The following is a 15,521-nucleotide window of genomic DNA, read 5'->3' as shown; positions in this document are numbered from 1 at the left end:
GAAAAAACATCCATAGAAAATCATGACCACACCAGTTCTCTTTTGGCAGCTAAAGCTATCACTGATAATCATAAGTATCCATTGGTTCTCAATAACCAAAATATATCTCAAGATAAATCACAATATCCATTGGTTCTCAACAAGCAACCAAGAATATCTCAAAATCATACTGATCGAAGACTCCAAAATGGTTGAGTCAAACATGTCACAACATTATATCATCAAGAAATAAATCCATATTTCAGTCCCATCATGGCGACTAAAAAATAATCCAAGGATAACTGATCGACGACTCAAAAATGATTAGCTCAAGTGTCTCATACACATACCTCTCAGCTTCACACATGAAGACTGAAATAATAATCAGTAAATACAAACATTTCATAGAGCATATGATCACATTACCATGGTTGGGCTTATAAAGATCGAGACCAATAAGATCAATATGTCATCATATCTCATAACCCCCGAGCCTCTGGTAACATCTTAGAACTGGTCAACACTAGTCAACCCAAAACCCAAAACAAGAAGCATATAGAATACACGATGCAAACACATATTTTGGTTTACTAAATTCACATAGTTGAATAATGTGTGGAGTTTCATTTTCCATTTTCAAGTGTAGGGGTTTCAGTTTCCTATTTGCAAGTATATTTTCAAGTGTCCAAGTTTCATCATTTGACCTACATGACAACCCAGTTGTTCCCCGATAGCATTATCCTTCCATTATTAAGAATTACATTCTAAGAATAACTTAAGGATAAATATTTACTCATTAAGTCATTTGTCACTCTGCAACAATGTTTCCATTTATATTTTAATAATAACAGGTTATAATAAATCTCCAATACCAAGTATTATTATCTCAAATAAGTTCCTCCTATGTACGTTGATTCAGTTAATTAATACTCTTCCAAATTATTAACCAATTCAATTTGATTAATATCTTTTACAGTATTTCAATCATTAACTAATCTCTTCTAAATTAACTCTAATCGTATTAATTGATAATTATTTACATTATTTATACTATTATTTATTAAAAGTTTGTTAGTCCCAACAAACATTAATAAATAATAAACTCATCAAAACTATTATTAATCGATCTAGAGAACTTTATATAAATTTCATTAGCTAACTCATAATACCATTAAGGTATATCAATAATTTAGTTAATAATATATAACGTATTAATAATACCATAGTAATTCAAATTATAACAATGTTATAATAGTGACTTCATGTCAATTAAATCTTAATCCATTATCATTAAAGTCTCTTCATTTAAAAACGTAATATAAAATTACCATCTCTAAATTATTTAATATATATTAAATAGTATTTAATATATATTAAATAGTATTTAATATACATTACAAAAAGTCCATTATATAAACCATATTAAAATATCTTTTCTTTTAATTTTCTCTCATTTAAAAATCCATTTACTTATATTGATTAATAATTAATTACACTTCTTCTACTTTTAACTATTCTTAATTAAATTTGATTAAATTAGATTAGATAATAAACCATATAAAACTAATGCATATTAATAAGATTCTACTAAGGGAAGATTGCAATAATATCTTTAATTCATTCCATGCTTTGATATATTATTTTGTGAAGTTTAAGCATAAAGAATTTTTGGTTATGGGAAATAGAGAAATATCTGTTCTTGAATAAAATAGTCCCAGTACGACGGCCATATCTCCCTAATGAACCATTGGATCAGGCTGAAATTGAAATATGTTGGAGAGGGCCAAGTTGCACCAATTCTGACTAGAGCGATCGGATAAATTCGATCCCAATAAAAAGTTATGAATGACTGAGTTTGGGTCTATCCAAGGGGCAGCGACAGGACAATTTGTGATGAATTAAGAATTTCTTGTTAAAATAATTTTCTCTAAATTTAACCATAAAAGGGTTTGTTCATAGGCATCTAAAAATATAATTCATAGAAAGATTACATCTAATCATTCGAATTTTCACCATAAAATTTCTATTTTTATTCCAAATCTTTTCTTTCTAATTTAATATAAATTCAAACCCAAACCTGATTAAAATCTAATTTCTTTCTCATTTGGAACTAGGGTTTTTCTATTATTTTCTTCTCATCCAAATAAAATATCTAGATTCCAACTTCAAATACAGAGAGTATTCAGACACATAAAACAGATATGATGAAGACAAGAAGAGAAAGAGTGCAAAGAAAATATGAGAATATCACGAGTGCACCTGGACACTGATGCTAATTTGCCATGCTTCAGAAGTCCATAGAAAATCCCTTCCTTCTCCATCATTTGCAATTCTTTCAAGAATCCAAACCGATCGAATCCTCCAAGTGATTAGAAGTGCTAGAAGGAGCATAGAAGCAAGTAGAAAATATATGATCATATGAATCTTCTTCCATGCATATAAGCTTTGAAACTTCTATTTTAGCTTCTAGCTCGTGGCTTCCATTAAGCTTGTAGCTTCCATTAAGCTCGTAGCTTCCATTAAGCTTTTCATTTAAGCTTCTATAAATGCCTGAATATCAAGAGCTCTCAAGAAATTTTTGAAATGCTTCTTGAAACCGCTGAAAGGTGTCACCAACTAAGCATGAGTCTTTTCCAATTCTTTTTGATGATTATAACTTTTATCTTCCAATTTAATTATTTTATACTAAGAAAAGTGTCTTTAATTAATTAAAGATTATTTAATTAAATAGAAAAAGTAATTATAAGAGCATATCTCATTTTATTAAATTAAATATCTCAACAAAATCTCTCTTCAGTTCAAAAAGGGAAATTTCCAGTTCACTATTGATAAAAAATGAGTTAAATCAGTTAACTCCTTCTTTCTACTCAAATTGAATCAGTTAACTTCTTATTTTACTCAAATTAAATCTGTTAACTCCCTTTAATTTGGAAATCCCCCTTTATGACTGAACTTCACCTTTAATCCTGACTGTTGATTAAAATCGATCTCAACCGTTGATAAATTCCAAGAAAGTCTATTTAAGAGACCCTCATCTCTTCATTTTGAAAGGTTGAATGAGAATTTGCATCGAATTGTTGCTGAAATTTATACTCACATTTGCTCATATTCACATACGCAAAGATCATGTTTTACCAAAAGTGGACCAGATTGAACCACGGTTGACTTGAGTTGACTAGTTTCGAAAAGAATTTTAAAATAATTAAACAAAAATTATTTAATTAAATAGAGTACTTACTTGTAATTAATTAAACAAAGTTATTTAATTAAATGAGAAGTCATTCCTAAATAATTAAATGAAGTTATTTAATTAAATCAGAAAAGTGTCTCTAATTGATTAAAGATTATTTAATTAAATAGAAAAAGTAATTATGAGAGCATATCTCATTTTATTAAATTAAATATCTCAACAAAATCTCTCTTCAGTTCAAAAAGGAAAATTTTTAGTTCACTATTGATCAAAAATGAGTTAAATCAGTTAACTCCTTTTTCTACTCAAATTGAATCAGTTAACTCCTTATTTTACTCAAATTAAATATGTTAACTCCCTTTAATTTGGAAATCTCCCTTTATGATTGAACTCCACCTTTAATCTTGACAGTTGATTTAAATTAGTCTCAACCATTGATAAATTCTAAGAAAGTCTATTTAAGAGACCCTCATCTCTTCATTGTGAAAGGTTGAATGAGAATTTGCATCGAATTGTTGCTGGAATTAATACTCACATTTGCTCATATTCACATACGCAAAGATCAAGTTTGACAAAAAGTGGACCAAATTTAAGCATGGTTGACTTCAGTTGACTAGTTTTTAAAAGAATTTTGAAATAATTAAATGAAATTATTTAATTAAATGGAGTACTTACTTCGTATTAATTAAACAAATTTATTTAATTAAATGAGAAACCTTTCCTAACTAATTAAATGAAGTTTTTAATTAAATAAGCAAAGTGTCTCTAATTAATTAAAAATTATTTAATTAAATAGAAAAAGTAATTATGAGAGAATATCTCATTTTATTAAATTAAATATCTCAACAAAATCTCTCTTCAGTTCAAAAAGGAAAATTTCCTGTTCACTATTGATCAAAAATGAGTTAAATCAGTTAAGTCTTCTTTCTACTCAAATTGAATCAGTTAACTCCTTATTTTATTCAAATTAAATTTGTTAATTCTCTTTAATTTGTAAATATCCCTTTATGACTGAACTTCACCTTTAATCCTGACCGTTGATTGAAATCGATCTCAACCGTTGATGAATTCTAGGAAAGTCTATTTAAGAGACCCTCATCTCTTTATTTTGAAAGGTTGAATGAGAATTTGCATCGAATATTTGTTGGAATTCATACTCACATTTGCTCATATTCACATACGCAAAGATCAAGTTTGACCAAAAGTTGACCAGATTTACACACGATTGACTTCAGTTGACTAGTTTCGAAAAGAATTTTGAAATAATTAAACGAAATTATTTAATTAAATGGTCAACTTACTTGTAATTAATTAAACAAAGTTATTTAATTAAATGAGAAGCCATTCCTAACTAATTTAATGAAGTTATTTAATTAAATAAGAAAAGTGTCTCTAATTAATTAAAGATTGTTTAATTAAATAGAAAAGGTAATTATGAGAGCATATCTCATTTTATTAAATTAAATATCTCAACAAAATCTCTCTTCAGTTCAAAAAGGAAAATTTTCAGTTCACTATTGATCAAAAATGAGTTAAATCAATTAACTCCTTTTTCTACTCAAATTGAATCAGTTAACTCCTTATTTTACTCAAATTAAATATGTTAACTCCCTTTAATTTGAAAATCTCCCTTTATTGATGAACTTCACCTTTAATCCTGACTGTTGATTGAAATTGATCTCAACCATTGATAAATTCTAGGAAAGTCTATTTAAGAGACCCTCATCTTTTCATTGTGAAAGGTTGAATGAGAATTTGCATCGAATTGTTGCTGGAATTCATACTCACATTCGCTCATATTCACATACGCAAAGATCAAGATTGACCAAAAGTGGACCAAATTTAACCACGGTTGACTTGAGTTGACCAGTTTTAAAAAGAATTTTGAAATAATTAAATGAAATTATTTGATTAAATGGAGTACTTACTTCGTATTAATTAAACAAAGTTATTTAATTAAATGAGAATCCATTCCTAACAAATTAAATGAAGTTATTTAATTAAATAAGAAAAGTGTCTCTAATTATTTAAAGATTATTTAATTAAATAGAAAAAGTAATTATGAGAGTATATCTCATTTTATTATATTAAATATCTCAACAAAATCTCTCTTCAGTTCAAAAAGGAAAATTTCAAGTTCACTATTGATCAAAAATGAGTTAAATCAATTAACTCCTCTTTCTACTCAAATTGAATCAGTTAACTCTTTATTTTACTCAAATTAAATCTGTTAATTCCATTTAATTTAGAAATATCCCTTTATGACTGAACTTCACTTTTAATCCTGATCGTTGATTGAAATCGATCTCAACCGTTGGTGAATTCTAGGAAAGTCTATTTAAGAGACCCTCATCTCTTCATTTTTAAAAGTTGAATGAGAATTTGCATCGAATTGTTGTTGGAATTCATACTCACATTTGCTCATATTCACATACGCAAAGATCAAGTTTGACCAAAAGTTGACCAGATTTAACCACGGTTGACTTCAGTTGACTAGTTTCGAAAAAAAATTTAAATAATTAAATGAAATTATTTAATTAAATGGAGTACTTACTTCTAATTGATTAAACAAAGTTATTTAATTAAATGAGAAGTCATTCCTAACTAATTAAACGAAGTAATTTAATTAAATAAGAAAAGTGTCTCTAATTAATTAAAGATTATTTAATTAAATAGAAAAAGTAATTATGAGAGCATATCTCATTTTACTAAATTCTCTCTTCAGTTCAAAAAGGGAAATTTCAAGTTCACTATTGATAAAAAATGAGTTAAATCACTTAACTCTTTTTTCTACTCAAATTGAATCAGTTAACTCGTTATTTTACTCAAATTAAATCTGTTAACTCCCTTTAATTTGGAAATATCCCTTTATGACTCAACTTCATCTTTAATCCTCACCGTTGATTGAAATCGATCTCAACCGTTGATGAATTCCAAGAAAGTCTATTTAAGAGACCCTCATGTCTTCATTTTGAAAAGTAAGATGAGAATTTGCATAGAATTGTTGTTGAAATTCATACTCACATTTGCTCATATTCACATACGTAAATATCAAATTTGACCAAAAGTTGACCATATTTAACCACAGTTGACATGAGTTGACTAGTTTCGAAAAGGATTTTGAAATAATTAAACGAAATTATTTAATTAAATGGAGTACTTACTTGTAATTAATTAAACAAAGTTATTTAATTAACTGAGAAGCCATTCCTAACTAATTAAATGAAGTTATTTAATTAAATAAGAAAAGTGTCTCTAATTAATTAAAGATTATTTAATTAAATAGAAAAAGTAATTGTGAGAGCATATCTCATTTTATTAAATTAAATATCTCAACAAAATCTCTCTTCAATTCAAAAAAGGAAATTTTCAGTTCACTATTGATCAAAAATGAGTTAAATGAGTTAACTCCTTTTTCTAATCAAATTGAATTAGTTAACTCTTTATTTTACTCAAATTAAATCTGTTAACTCGCTTTAATTTGAAAATCTTCCATTATGATTGAATTTCACCTTTAATCCTGACCGTTGATTGAAATCGATCTCAACCGTTGATGAATTTCAGGAAAGTCTAATTAAGAGACCCTCATCTCTTCATATTTAAAGGTTGAATGAGAATTTGCATCAAATTTTTGCTGGAATTCATACTCACATTTGCTAATGTTCACATATGCAAAGATCAAGTTTGACAAAAAGTTGACCAGATTTATCCACTGTTGACTTGAGTTGACTAGTTTCAAAAAGAATTTTGAAATAATTAAACGAAATTATTTAATTAAATGGAGTACTTACTTCTAATTAATTATACAAATGTATTTAATTAAATGAGAAACCATTCCTAATTAATTAAATGAAGTTATTTAATTAAATAAGAAAAGTGTCTCTAATTAATTAAAGATTATTTACTTAAATAGAATAAGTAATTATGAGAGCATATCTCATTTTATTAAATTAAATATCTCAACAAAATCTCTCTTTAGTTCAAAAAAAGAAATTTTCAGTTCACTATTGATCAAAAATAAGTCAAAACAGTTAACTCCTTTTTCTACTCAAATTGAATAAGTTAACTCCTTATTTTACTCAAATTAAATCTGTTAACTCCCTTTAATTTGGAAATCTCCCTTTATGATTGAACTTCACCTTTAATCCTGACAGTTGATCTTAATAGATCTCAACCGTTGATGAATTCCAAGAAAGTCTAATTAAGAGACCCTCATCTCTTCATTTTGAAAGGTTGAATGAGAATTTGCATCGAATTGTTGCTAGAATTCATACTCACATTTGCTCATATTCACATACGCAAAGATCAAGTTTGACCAAAAGTTGACCAGATTTAACCACGGTTGACTTGAGTTGACTAGTTTCGAAAAGAATTTTGAAATAATTAAATGAAATTATTTAATTTAATGGAGTACCTACTTCTAATTAATTAAACAAAGTTATTGACTTAAATGAGAAGCCATTACTAATTAATTAAATGAAGTTATTTAATTAAATAAGAAAAGCGTCTCTAATTAATTAAAGATTATTTAATTAAATAGAAAAAGTTATTATAAGAGCATATATGATTTTATTAAATTAAATATCTCAACAAAATCTCTCTTCTGTTGAAAAAGGGAAATTTTCAGTTTGCTATTGATCAAAAATGAGTTAAATTAGTTAACTCTTGTTTCTACTCAAATTGAATTAGTTAACTCCTTATTTTACTCAAATTAAATCTGTTAGCTCCCTTTAATTTGGAAATCTCCCTTAAAGACTGAACTTCACCTTTAATCCTAACCGTTGATTGAAATTGATCTCAACCGTTGATGAATTTCAGGAAAGTCTATTTAAGAGACCCTCATCTCTTCATTTTGAAAGGTTGAATGAGAATTTGCATTGAATTGTTGCTGGAATTCATACTCACATTTGCTCATATTCACATATGCAAAGATCAAGTTTGACCAAAAGTTGACCAAATTTAACCACGGTTGAATTGAGTTGACTAGTTTCGAAAAAAAATTTGAAATAATTAAACTAAATTATTTAATTAAATAGAGTACTTACTTCTAATTAATTAAACAAATTTATTTAATTAAATGAGAATCCATTCCTAATTAGTTAAATGAAGTTATTTGATTAAATAAGAAAAGTGTCTCTAATTAATTAAAGATTACTCAAATTGTATCAGTTAACTCCTTATTTGACATAAATTAAATCTATTAACTCCCTTTAATTTGTAAATATTTCTTTATGACTGAACTTCACCTTTAATCCTGACCGTTGTTTGAAATCGATCTCAATCGCTGATGAATTCCAAGAAAGGTCTATTTAAGAGACCCTCATCTCTTCATTTTGAAATGTTGAATGAGAATTTGCATCAAATTGTTGCTGGAATTCATACTCACATTTGCTCATATTCATATATGCAAAGATCAAGTTTGACCAAAAATTGACCAGATTTAACTACAGTTTACTTGAGTTGACTAGTTTCAAAAAAAATTTTAAATAATTAAACAAAATTATTTAATTAAATGGAATATATACTTCTAATTAGTTAAACAAAGTTATTTGATTAAATGAGAAGTCATTCCTAATTAATTAAATGAAGTTATTTAATTAAATAAGAAAAGTGTCTTTAATTAATTAAAGATTATTTAATTAAATAGAAAAAGTAATTATGAGAGCATATCTCATTTTATTAAATTAAATATCTCAACAAAATCTGTCTTCAGTTCAAAAAGGGAAATTTTTAGTTCACTATTGATAAAAAATGAGTTAAATCAGTTAACTCCATTCTCTACTCAAATTGAATCAATTAACTCTTTGTTTTACTCAAATTAAATCTGTTAACTCGTTTTAATTCGGAAATCTCTCTTTATGACTGAACTTCACCTTCAATCCTGACCGTTGACTAAAATCGATCTCAACTGTTGATAAATTCTAGGAAAGTCTATTTAAGAGACCCTCATCTCTTCATTTTGAAAGGTTGAATGAGAATTTGCATTGAGTTGTTGCTGGAATTCATACTCACATTTGCTCATATTCACATACGCAAAGATCAAGTTTGACCAAAAGTTGACCAGATTTAACCCCGGTTGACTTGAGTTCACTAGTTTCAAATTTTTTTTTGAAATAATTAAACAAAATTAATTAATTAAATGAAATACTTATTAAAAATTAATTAAACAAATTTATTTAGTTAAATGAGAAGCCATTCCTAACTAATTAAATGAAGTTATTTAGTTAAATAAAAAAAGTGTCTCTAATTAATTAAAGATTATTTAATTAAATAGAAATTTTCAAAAAGAGAAATTTTCAGTTCACTATTGATAAAAAGTGAGTTAAATCAGTTAACTCCTTTTTCTACTCAAATTGAATCATTTAACTCCTTATTTTACTCAAATTAAATCTGTTAACTCCCTTTAATCTGGAAATCTCTCTTTATGACTGAACTTGACCTTTAATCCTGACCATTGATTGAAATCGATCTCAACTGTTGATGAATTCCAAAAAAGTCTATTTAAGAGACCCTCATCTCTTCATTTTGAAAGGTTGAATGAGAATTTGCATCGAATTGTTGTTGGAATTCATACTCACATTTGCTCATATTGACATACGCAAAGATCAAGTTTGACCAAAAGTTGACCAAATTTAACCATGGTTGACTTCAGTTGATTAGTTTCGAAAAGAATTATCAAAATAATTAAATGAAATTATTTAATTAAATGGAGTACTTACTTGTAATTAATTAAACAAAGTTATTTAATTAAATGAGAAGCCATTCCTAACTAATTAAATGAAGTTATTTAATTAAATAAGAAAAGTGTCTCTAATTAATTAAAGATTATTTAATTAAATAAAAAAAGTAATTATGAGAGCATATCTCATTTTATTAAATTAAATATCTCAACAAAATCTGTCTTCAGTTCAAAAAGGGAAATTTTTAGTTCACTATTGATAAAAAATGAGTTAAATCAGTTAACTCCATTCTCTAATCAAATTGAATCAGTTAACTCTTTGTTTTACTCAAATTAAATCTGTTAACACGCCCTAATTTGAAAATCTCCCTTTATGACTGAACTTCACCTTCAATCCTGACCGTTGACTGAAATCAATCTCAACCGTTGATAAATTTCAGGAAAGTCTATTTAAGAGACCCTCATCTCTTCATTTTGAAAGGTTGAATGAGAATTTGCATCGAATTGTTGCTGGAATTCATACTCACATTTGCTCATATTCACATACACAAAGATCAAGTTTGAGCAAAAGTTTACCAAATTTAACCCCGGTTGACTTGAGTTCACTAGTTTCGAAAAAAAATTTGAAATAATTAAACAAAATTAATTAATTAAATGGAATACTTATTAAAAATTAATTTAAAAAAGTTATTTAGTTAAATGAGAAGCCATTCCTAACTAAATAAATGAAGTTATTTAATTAAATAAAAAAAGTGTTTCTAATTAATTAAAGATTATTTAATTAAATAGAAATTTTCAAAAAGAGAAATTTTCAGTTCACTATTGATCAAAAATGAGTTAAATAAGTTAACTCATTTTTCTACTCAAATTGAATCATTTAACTCCTTATTTTACTCAAATTAAATCTGTTAACTCTCTTTAATTTGGAAATCTCTCTTTATGACTGGATTTGACCTTTAATCCTGACCGTTGATTTAAATCGATCTCAACTGTTGATGAATTTCAAAAAAGTCTATTTAAGAGACTCTCATCTCTTCATTTTGAAAGCTTGAATGACAATTTGCATCGAATTGTTGCTTGAATTCATACTCACATTTGCTCATATTAACATACGCAAAAATCAAGTTTGACGAAAAGTTGACCAGATTTAACCATGGTTGACTTGAGTTGACTAGTTTCGAAAAGAATTTTAAAATAATTAAACGAAATTAATTAATTAAATGGAGTACTTACTTTTAATTAATTAAACAAAGTTATTTAACTAAATGAGAAGCCATTCCTAACTATTTAAATGAAGTTATTTAATTAAATAGGAAAAGCATCTCTAATTAATTAAAGATTAGTTAATTAAATAGAAAAAGTAATTATCAGAGCATATCTCATTTTATTAAATTAAATATCTCAACAAAATCTCTTTTTAGTTCAAAAAGGAAAATTTTCAGTTCACTATTGATCAAAAATGAGTTAAATCAGTTAACTCTTTTTTCTACTCAAATTGAATCAGTTAACTCCTTATTTTACTCAAATTAAATCTATTAACTCCCTTTAATTTGGAAATCTTCCTTTATGACTGAACTTCACCTTTAATCCTGACCGTTGATTTAAATCGATCTCAACCGTTGATGAATTCCAGGAAAGTCTATTTAAGAGACCCTCATCTCTTCATTTTTGAAAGGTTGAATGAGAATTTGCATCAAATTGTTGCTGAAATTAATACTCACATTTGCTCATATTCATATACGCAAAGATCAAGTTTTACCAAAAGTTGACCAGATTTAACCATGGTTGACTTGAGTTGACTAGTTTTGAATTTTTTTTTGAAATAATTCAACAAAAATATTTAATTAAATGGAGTACTTACTTCTATTTAATTAAACAAAGTTATTTAATTAAATGAGAAGCCATTCCTAACTAAATAAATGAAGTCATTTAACTAAATAAGAAACGTTTTTCTAATTAATTAAAGATTATTTAATTAAAAAGAAAAAGTAATTATGAGAGCATATCTCATTTTATTAAATTAAATATCTCAAAAAATCTCTCTTCAGTTATTGATAAAAAATGAGTTAAATCAGTTAACTCCTTTTTCTACTCAAATTGAATCAGTTAACTCCTTATTTTACTCAAATTAATTCTGATAACTCCCTTTAATTTAGAAATCTGCCTGTATGACTGAACTTCACCTTTAGTCCTGACCGTTGATTGAAATCGATCTAAACCGTTGATGAATTCAAGAAAAGTATATTTAAAAGACCCTCATCTCTTCATTTTTAAAAGATGAATGAGAATTTGTATCGAATTGTTGCTGAAAGTCATAATCACATTTGCTCATATTCACCTATGCAAAGATCAAGTTTGACCAAAAGTTGACCAGATTTAACTACGGTTGACTTGAGTTGACTAGTTTCGAAAAGAATTTTAAAATAATTAAACGAAATTATTTAATTAAATGGAGTACTTACTTCTAATTAATTAAACAAAATTATTTAATTAAATGAGAAGCCATTCCTAACTAATTAAATCAAGTTATTTAATTAAATAAGAAAAGTATCTCTAATTAATTAAAGGTTATTTAATTAAATAGAAAAAGTAATTATGAGAGCATATTTCATTTTATTAAATTAAATATCTTGACAAAATCTCTCTTCAGTACAAAAAGGGAAATTTTTAGTTCACTATTAATAAAAAATGAGTTAAATCAGTTAACTCCTTTTTCTACTCAAATTGAATCAGTTAACTCTTTATTTTACTCAAATTAAATCTGTTAACTCCCTTTAATTTGGAAATCTTCCTTTATGATTGAACTTCACCTTTAATCCTAACCGTTGATTGAAATCGATCTCAACCATTGATGAATTCCAAGAAAGTCTATTTAAGAGACTCTCATCTCTTCATTTTGAAAAGTTGAATGAAAATTTTCATCGAATTGTTGCTGGAATTCATACTCACATTTGCTCATATTCACATATGCAAAGATCAAGTTTGACAAAAAGTTGACCAGATTTAACCACGGTTGACTTGAGTTGACTAATTTCGAAAATAATTTTGAAAAAATTAAATGAAATTATTTAATTAAATGGAGTACTTACTTCCAATTAATTAAATAAAATTATTTAATTAAATGATAAGCCATTCCTAACTAATTAAATGAAGTTATTTAATTAAATAAGAAAAGTGTCTCTAATTAATTAAAGATTATTTAATTAAATAAAAAAAGTAATTATAAGAGCATATCTCATTTTATTAAATTAAATATCTCAACAAAATCTCTCTTCAGTTCAAAAAGGGAAATTTTCAGTTCATTATTGATAAAAAATGAGTTAAATCAGTTAACTCCTTTTTCTACTCAAATTGAATCAGTTAACGTCTTATTTTACTCAAATTAAATCTGTTAACTCGTTTTAATTTGGAAATCCCCCTTTATGACTCAACTTCGCTTTTAATAATGACCGTTGATTGAAATCGATCTCAACCATTGATAAATTCTAGGAAAGTCTATTTAAGAGACCCTCATCTCTTCATTTTGAAAGGTTGAATGAGAATTTGCATCGAATTGTTGCTGGAATTCATACTCACATTTGCTCATATTCACATAGCAAAGATCAAGTTTGATCAAAAGTGAAAAAAATTTAAATATGGTTGACTTGAGTTGACTAGTTTTGAAAAGAATTTTTAAATAATTAAACGAAATTATTTAATTAAATGGAGTACTTACTTCGTGTTAATTAAACAAAGTTATTTAATTAAATGAGAAGCCATTCCTAACTAATTAAATGAAGTTATTTAATTAAATAAGAAATTTTTAGTTCAGTATTAATAAAAAATGAGTTAAATCAGTTAACTCCTTTTTCTACTCAAATTGAATCAGTTAACTCCTTATTTTAGTCAAATTAAATCTGTTAACTCCCTTTAATTTGGAAATCTCCCTTTATGATTGAACTTCACGTTTAATCCTAACCGTTGATTGAAATCGATCTCAACCATTGATAAATTTCAAAAAAGTCTATTTAAGAGTCCCTCATCTCTTCATTTTGAAAAGTTGAATGAGAATTTGTATCGAATTGTTGCTGGAATTCATACTCACATTTGCTCATATTCACATACGCAAAGATCAAGTTTGACCAAAAGTTGATCAGATTTAACCACGGTTGACTTGAGCTGACTAGTTTCAAATTTTTTTTTGAAATAATTAAATAAAATTATTTAATTAAATGGAGTACTTACTTCTAATTAATTAAACAAATTTATTTAATTAAATGAGAAGCCATTCCTCACTAATTAAATGAAATTATTTAATTAAATAAGAAAAGTGTCTCTAATTAATTATAGATTATTTAATTAAATAGAAAAAGTAATTATGAGAGCATATCTCATTTTATTAAATTAAATATCTCAACAAAATCTCTCTTCAGTTCAAAAAGGGAAATTTTTAGTTCACTATTGATAAAAAATGAGTTAAATCTGTTGACTCTTTTTTCTACTGAAATTGAATTAGTTAACTCCTTATTTTACTCAAATTAAATTTGTTAACTCCCTTTAATTTGGAAATCTCCTTTTATTAGTGCACTTCACCTTTAATCCTAACCGTTGATTGAAATCAATCTCAACCGTCGATAAATTCCTAGAAAGTCTATTTAAGAGACCCTCATCTTTTCACTTTGAAAAGTTGAATGAGAATGTGCATTGAATTGTTGCTGGAATTCATACTTACTTCTAATTAATAAAACAAACTTATTTAATTAAATGAGAAGCCATTCCTAATTAATTAAATGAAGTTATTTAATTAAATAAGAAAATTGTCTCTAATTAATTAAAAATTATTTAATTAAATAGAAAAAGTAATTATGAGAGCAAATTTCATTTTATGAAATTAAATATCTCAACAAAATCTCTCTTGAGTTCAAAAAGGGAAATTTCCAGTTCACTATTGATCAAAAGTGAGTTAAATCAGTTGACTCCTTTTTCTACCCAAATTGAATCAGTTAACTCCTTATTTTACTCATATTAAATCTATTAACTCCCTTTAATTTGGAAATCTCCTTTTATAACTGAACTTCACCTTTAATCCTGACCGTTGATTGAAATTAATCTCAACCGTCGATAAATTCTAAGAAAGTCTATTTAAAAGACTCTCATCTCTTCATTTTAAAAAATTGCATGAGAATTTGCATCGAATTGTTTTTGGAATTCATACTCACATTTGCTCATATTCACATACGTAAAGATCAAGTTTGACCAAGAGTTGACCAAATTTAACCATGGTTGACTTGAGTTGACTAGTTTCAAAAAGAATTTTGAAATAATTAAACTAAATTATTCAATTAAATGGAGCTCTTACTTCTAATTATTTAAACCAAATTATTTAATTAAATGAGAAGCCATTCCTAATTAATTAAATGAAGTTATTTAATTAAATAAAAAAAGTGTCTCTAATTAATTAAATATTATTTAATTAAATAGAAAAAGTAATTATGAGAGCATATCTCATTTTATTAAATTAAATATCTCAACAAAATCCCTCTTCAGTTCAAAAAGGGAAATTTTAAATTCACTATTGATAAAAAATGAGTTAAATTAGTTGACTCATTTTTCTACTCAAATTGAATCAGTTACCTTTTTATTTTACTCAAATTAATTCTGTTAACTCTTTTTAATTTGGAAATCTCCCTTTAT

Source organism: Cupressus sempervirens, chromosome 5 (genome assembly GCF_028749045.1).
Source record: "Cupressus sempervirens isolate cs-2001-9-10 chromosome 5, ASM2874904v1, whole genome shotgun sequence".
Classification (NCBI taxonomy): Eukaryota; Viridiplantae; Streptophyta; class Pinopsida; order Cupressales; family Cupressaceae; genus Cupressus; species Cupressus sempervirens.
Note: the sequence above shows the minus strand (reverse complement) of the source record.